Source organism: Magnolia sinica, chromosome 1, assembly GCF_029962835.1.
Source record: "Magnolia sinica isolate HGM2019 chromosome 1, MsV1, whole genome shotgun sequence".
Classification (NCBI taxonomy): Eukaryota; Viridiplantae; Streptophyta; class Magnoliopsida; order Magnoliales; family Magnoliaceae; genus Magnolia; species Magnolia sinica.
This window is the reverse complement of record NC_080573.1, coordinates 38,910,783-38,918,260: the sequence shown is the minus strand read 5'-3', so window position 1 is coordinate 38,918,260 and position 7,478 is coordinate 38,910,783.

Sequence of the window (7,478 nt, the reverse complement as noted above, 5' to 3'; positions counted from 1 at the left end):
GTTGTGTTACGGACTAGCTACGGACTAAATCAGTAGCCATAGGTCTATGGCTACGGATTTTATCCGTAGCCTTTGCCCCTTTTTTTGGTAGTACATGTTTATTTCCATTTTTCCGTTGGGTTTTAGGAGTTGTGTCCAACATTAAAAGTGTTTAGAAAAAATAGAAAAATAACGTGGTTAAGCCACATAGGACACTTACTATGAAAGTAAATTTATTATTTATAATAAGTTACGAATTTTAGAGAGTTTTAATTGTAATTTAATTCTGAAATTTCGTCAAAGGCTTAGTATCCCTATTTAAAGGGGATGTTGATAGAGTCCTCTTTTAGAAAGACCTTTGGTGCGGTGATGATCCTTTTAGCGGGCGTTGGTATCTTTGGTTCTTGTCATGCTGACTATGTATGTACGGATGGCTTTGTAATTTTATTGTTATGATTTTATAATTTTGTGCTTATTCATTTACGTTTTTTTTAAATGCAATATGGTCTTTTACTTTGCAACACAGCTAGCGTTTGCCTTGGATATGGTCACAAGAGCACTTCACACGTTCTAATTGCGCTTAAATTTGGAGATTTGGAATTTGCAGCCTACGGTTTACGGGCTTTACCCATGCTGAATGTTTAGTTAACTCTTGCAGGGAGCTATGGATGACTTCACACTGGATCTCATGGAACAATGTTCATTTCAGAAACAACAAGTTATGCATCTTGTGATGACATCTCGGTAAGATGGTGTTGTTTTCTTTATTTTCAAGAGGATAATGATCTTTCATGAATCTACGGGGTTAATAAAGAAGTCATGAACAAATGAACATAAAGGGAAAGGGTAGATGTGCTTCTTCTTTTTTTTCATTTTAAGAAAGGTAATTGTTTTGTGACATGGATGAACATGATGAGCTCGATCACCATCTTCCACAAGGATAACTACTCCAAATTCATGGAGCTTCTCTAGACTCCTCACAGAGACTTCTCAAATTCACGAGGAAAAAGCAAGAAAAATAGAAAATAATATAAAATTCATAATTTTTTTTTATTTTTATTTTTGGGGTTAGCTTGTTAGTACAAACTCCAGTGTTAGCCACCCCCAATAGGGAATCGATACCAAGACCTCAAGTGTTGAAACGAGGTATCTCCACTCAATCTACCAGTTAAGCTATGCATCAGGGTGTTGTAAAATTCATAATTTGATTGGTGAATAAAATAAATGAGTTCACAACCCTTTAAATAGGGATACATAGACATGAGAGAAGGTTTGGAATCAAACTACCACTGAAACTCTTAGAAATCCTAACTTACTATAAATAGTAAATTTACTATTTATAGACGGGTGATGTCTACTAGTGCGCAAGGTTTTTGGCCAAAAATAGTAAGTGTTCTATTTGGCTTCACCACACTATTCTTCTAATTATTCCAAGAACTTTTCACGTTGGGTGCAACTCCTAAAGCCCAACGGATGAAGAGTTACAACCAAACTAAAACTTACTATTTATGGTAAAAACAGAAATAAAATAGGGAAATAACCGTCGATCTGATGGTATTTTGCAAATTCGGTGTGGACAACCTAGTATAGTAAGTTGGGTGGCTAAAGTAGCTCTTCCTACCCCGAAATCATATATGGTAGGTCGAATAACTCATTCCGGATTGCGAGATACGCCCGATTTAAGGTATGACGGTCCGGATTAGTACTTTTGTCATCGAGCAGGCCTTTTCTGATCCATCTTGGCCATGAAACTGTCCGCAACCCGCTCTACATCATTATCATTTTGTTAAGATGGTATGAATGAGGAATCTACACTGGAAAAATACAAACTCATACCAAGTGACCGGAAAAGTTAAAGCAGACTAAAAGGAATTAAGAGACGTGGCCCAAGACATAACATCCAACTTTGCCCTTCTGAAAACTACAACCAGCAACTTGCACCAGCCCCACAAACATCTATCATTCCTTTCTGCCCAAACGGGACATAGACCTGTGAGGAGAGAGAGATGCCACAGCTTCCTCCCTTAATTGCCAACACCACATTAATGCCAGGCAAAGAACGTGTCCCAGCAGATTCAGGCATCAACCTGGGATACTGAAGAAGGCCGAGGAATGTATGCCTTAACTAAGACAAACTACTAGTTACCTAAACTCTAAAATAAAGATTTTTTTTTTTTTTTTTGAAGGATCTAAAATAAAGTAAATATATATGGTCACCAAAAGTAAAAAAATGCAGCACTAAAAATATAAGACAAACTTGCTGCAAGTGACCTTACCACAAACTGGATAGACACAAGCTTAAAAACATACTGAAAAGACAATAAATATAAAAATAGGCATTTTCCAATTATTCTGATGTGTTAACAAAATCAAAATGACATGGCTGATTCGGTCACTGATACACAATCAATAACCATTGGTAATTGTTGGTTTTAGCCATATGATATGTTATGATACCATATTTTGAAACTTGTGCATATTCATCCCTACTCCAATTATTCTTGGTATCCCATTTCTCCCAAAGACGAGAAGGTTGTCTGACGTAGGGGTGAACTTGATGAGGTCAATCACTGTCTTCCTCAAGGATAAATACTCTGAATCCACGGAGCTTCTTTGGACTCCTCACAGAGACTTCTCGAATCCATGAGAAGGAAAAAAAAAAAGCAAGAAAAATAGAAATAAATTCTATAAGATTCATAATTTGATTGATGAATGAAACAAACGAGTTCACAACCCTTCAAATAGGGATACTAGGACAAATTTCATAATCAAACCACAACTAAAACTCCTAGAATTGGCAACTTACTATAAATAGTAAACTTACTGTTTATAGACGGTCGTGATGTCTACTAGTGCCCAAGGTTTTCGGCCAAAAATAGTGTCCTATTTGCTTCGCCACGCTGTTCTCCTAATTATTCTAAGCACTTTTCACGTTGGGCGCAACTTCTAAAGCCCAATGGATGGAGAGTTATAATCAAACTGAAACTTACTATTTATAGTAAAAACGGAATTAAAATAGTGAAACGACCATCGACCTGATGGTATTTCACAAATCCGGCTTGCACAACCCGACATAGCAAGTTGGGTGGCTAAAGTAGCTCGTCCTATCCCAAATCATATATTTTACGACTGATAACTCATTCCAGATTGCGAGATACACCCGATTTAAGGTCTGACGGTCCAGATCACTTCTGTCATCGACGGGGCCTTTTCTGATCCATCTTGGCCATGAAACTGTCCGCAACCCGCTCCACATCATTGTCTCTCAAGCAATTGAGCTAAATGAGCAGTTACAGAAAGTGCTGACCGAGCATGACACACTTCTTTCAGCTCATTCTACCTCAAGGGCCACATCTTTTAACCATGAAGAAGTAGAAGAGGAAGAAGCAGATCAAATTTGTTGTGTTTTAGTCATGGAGTAAAACTTCAAGAAACATAAACAGTTGGCTGGGAAGAAGATTCGTAATGGAAGATGTCCCTTTCACGTGGTTCTTGCCTTTTCACTTGAACATTGGTGCTTCAGAACCATAGTGAGATGTACTCGATGTTTTATGGAAGTTGCTCTGGTGTCTGTAGCATTTTGATGAACACTTGCTCATTTTGGTGATATTATTTCTCACCTTATTACATATCAGAAGCCAAGGTTTGGAACTATAGTTATCTTACAAGAACTTGACAATGCCTTGTCCAGAATCCGAAAAGGAAAAACATGTGCTGAAGACCATTCAGAGAGCTTAGCAAATTCGCTCAGGCCTGTTCTCGGAGAGAAGGTGCACCGGCCAATCATTCGGCCATTGTCTACAGAGGCAATTTCATTTCTTTCCTACTCTGCTGGGTTCCCCTAGTTAGTGCCTCTCCTTTCAGACCCTTGGGTTTCAAGTAATGCATATTTGCATTCTCTGATGCATTTCCATTCTCCTGTTGTGTTTAGATACACTATTGTATTGAATTGCAGTAACTAATTAAATTAAGTGATAAATTAACCAAATGTAATTTTCTTAGCATTCATTGGGCTGACACTCAATATTGCTACAGGTGGTCGGGGTTGGCTGAGGTGATCATGGGCACATTAACTGGCATATAAGTTGGGCATGGACAACGCTTTAGATAATTTTATGAACATGGATAGGGCTTGGTCTAACTTAGAAGAAATTGTGATGGGATTTGGCAATTTTGACAAGTAAAATTTTGATGGAACTTGGAAACGTGAAGAAACCGTGCAGATTCCTTCTCTTTTTTTTTTTTTAAGTAGAATTTTGAACTGAATTTTCAAATAAGGGATATATAACCTGGAAATAACCCCCCATGAGAGCATTCCGAGAAACTGCATCTCTTTTATGAGGAATTTCATCAAACGCTTCGTCGATCTCCAATTCTTCTACAAACACAATAAAATAAGGACTAAAATAACAAAAATATTTCATTTGATCCTTCTACAATGAACACGGATTTGAAAACATACATCAAAATACAAGTACTCACTCTACATTCAATAGGAAAAAAAAAACAGGAAACGAAAGCAAGAACAAAATCGATGGAGAGAAACTACGAAAACTAGTATAAAAATAAAAAATTAAAAAAAAAACGAGATAAAAACAATCACAATCGCTGTAAAAGATGAACTCTAGGGTTCTAGGGGAAGAAATACCTCAACACTCCAACCATTAGATTCCACATGGCAATTTAGGCTTGTATCCTAAAAATTATACCCATCCATTATTTCCATGGGCCACACGAATGGAAACATGCAGTTTGAAGGGCAAGCGCTGCACTGTACACTATTTCCAATCATGTGGTTCACTTGAGTCATGTATAGAGCTAATTTTTATGCCCATGGCCTAACATGGGGTGACATACCCAGTGATCGGAGTGGATTTTACATAAAAATCACAGTGGGGCTCACTGAGCCACTGACCCATTCGCCTAGACCAACACGAGAAGACCGTGGAACAATAATTATGCCCATTAATGAAGTAGCTTTTTGAAAACCTTTATGAAAAGGCAAGAAAATGTAAATCAAATATTAATTGAGTAGTTAGATTTTTTTTAATTTTCTATATATATAATACTCTGGCCAAGATTAATGGGACCTAAGCCGATTTTATCTGTGCCCCACTCAAACCATTAAGATCACACATGCACATGCGTTCATGTAAATAAGACTTCATTTTAAACAAACATGAGCCCCACATGGGTGCACCACTAAGCTATCTGAGGTCCATGGTCATTGCATGCAGTTTTAAAGTGCAGTGGATGGGTTATTATTATTATTATTATTATTATTATTATATATTCACACAGGATGCATGTAAAGGTTTACACTTTTAATTTTTACATATATAATATAATTAATCAAGATTAAATGTACACATTTAACCTTCAGAATTGTCATATCAAGAGAGCATCTCATTCCTATATGATCTGGCCATTTGATCATTAATCTGTGTGGTTTATTCCTCGTGGAATGGGATTGGCTACTCCCCCTTGCCAGCAGCCGGGTGGCTGCTGGTTGGTGCTCCGTGGAGCCCCACCATGATGTGTGTGTTTTAACCATTCCATTCATCTATTTTTAGAGATCATTATAAGGCTTGATCTTAAAAATGAGAGGAATATAAAACTCAGGTGTGGTATATTCTTTTTATTTACACACGCACTTGACACACACACCCATGCATGCCTTGGTGGGATGTCACCACCTATAGAGTTTCGAACTCAAGACCTCACGTTGAAACTCCTCAGGTCTACCACTGAGGTAAGGGCTCGAACCTAAACCTACTGCTGAAAACTTCTTTATGCCCAACGTGATATTTATTTGCATACCCAACCTGTTGATAAGGTCATGTACTCGAAGAAGCTTTCGACGGTAAGCTTTCAATCCCAACTACTTCGTGGTCCGCTTGAGCCTTCACTCTACCACCTTTTTGGGATCATCCCCTAAAATGATCTTTCAAAATGAATTGACTGCTTGATAAAACACATATCATTATGAACCCCATGATGACTGTTCATTTCTAGATAGGTCCAGTGGGGTACTACGTAATCCACACACCCATTAAGGTTTCCAACTCCATTGGGTAGTGATCTCTCCAAAAAAAAAAAAAGCTATGTGAGCCCCACGTGATGTATGTGTTTTATCCATGTAGCTCATCCGTTTTACCCACTCATTTCACTTTAGGGCACGAGCCTAAAATAAGGTAGATCCAAAGCTTAAGTGGACTCCTTGATTGAATTTCACTATTGAAACCTTTTAAAGCCCACGGCAACATTTATTTGCCATCTAACCTGTTCATAAGGAGAATACAAATATCTGCTTCATCCAAAACTTCCGCGGCTCATATAAAATTTTCAACGATAACCGTTCAATCCTCACTATTCTTGTGGTCTACATGAGCTTCGGATCTGGCAAAATGAATGGATGACACCACTTACATTGATGCAGGGCCAATAGAGCTCGATCGGTCATGGAGGGGTTCTTGGTTTCCCGGACAGGCAGTTCATTTGCCCATGGAATGGATTCATGGTCCCACTTTTGCAGCATCAAGATCAAACTAGTGCGTTGCAAAGGATGTCCATAAGATAGACGGCTTATCTAATGAGCACCTGCATACTAATGGGCCTTATGCAAACCCTATGATGGTTTGCCCAGAACACACCGTTGTATGCTAACTTAGCATTCATCCATCTTTCCTGCCAACTTGTCACTCGTGTGGGACACCAGGTCTAAAAAAACGGTGGACCCCACTGGGAAGATTGCGTGGCGCCGAAATTGGACTGATCCACAACAGGAGGAAGGTTTAGAGTACCGATCTTCTTGGTGGGTCCCACCATTTACACGGCTCAGATGTCCTGGGCACGTGACCCTTTGACGGATGTAAGTGGTCAGTTCACTTGGTGATCCTCACGTGCATGGTATTTTGATTTTCAACCAGACAGTCAATTCGTTGGGGCAGCCCGTGGATGGAGAATGCCTCAAAAACAATCCCATCCTTTCAATTTGTGGCCAGCAAACACGCGATTGAAAAGAGAAACATAGCCACGGTCTGTCCACATTCGGATGAAAAAGGTCTCAGATTGATGGATAGCACATGACAATCAAAGAGATTTTCTGAGGCCTGATCCATCCGCAGCGGATCAACCTAGCCAACGGTCTGGGACCATGGACCCACTTGCACTAATTGAAAACCCCTGTATACTTTACAATGTACTCGGGGATCGAGGATCCTCAATGCCAGAATCTTCCTTTTGAAAAAGAGAACGGATTGGCTACTCCCCCTGACACCAGCCAATGGCTGATGGTCGGTGCTCTGTGGGCCCCACAATGATGTATGTGTTTCATCCATGCTGTCCATATATTTTTACAGATAATTTTAAGGTATTAGACCAAAAATGAGGAATATCATAATCTCAAGTGGACCACATTACAGGAAATATTGTTGAATGAGCGTCGACCATTAAAAACATTTTGGGGCCATAAAAGTTTTGGATCAAGCTGATTTTTG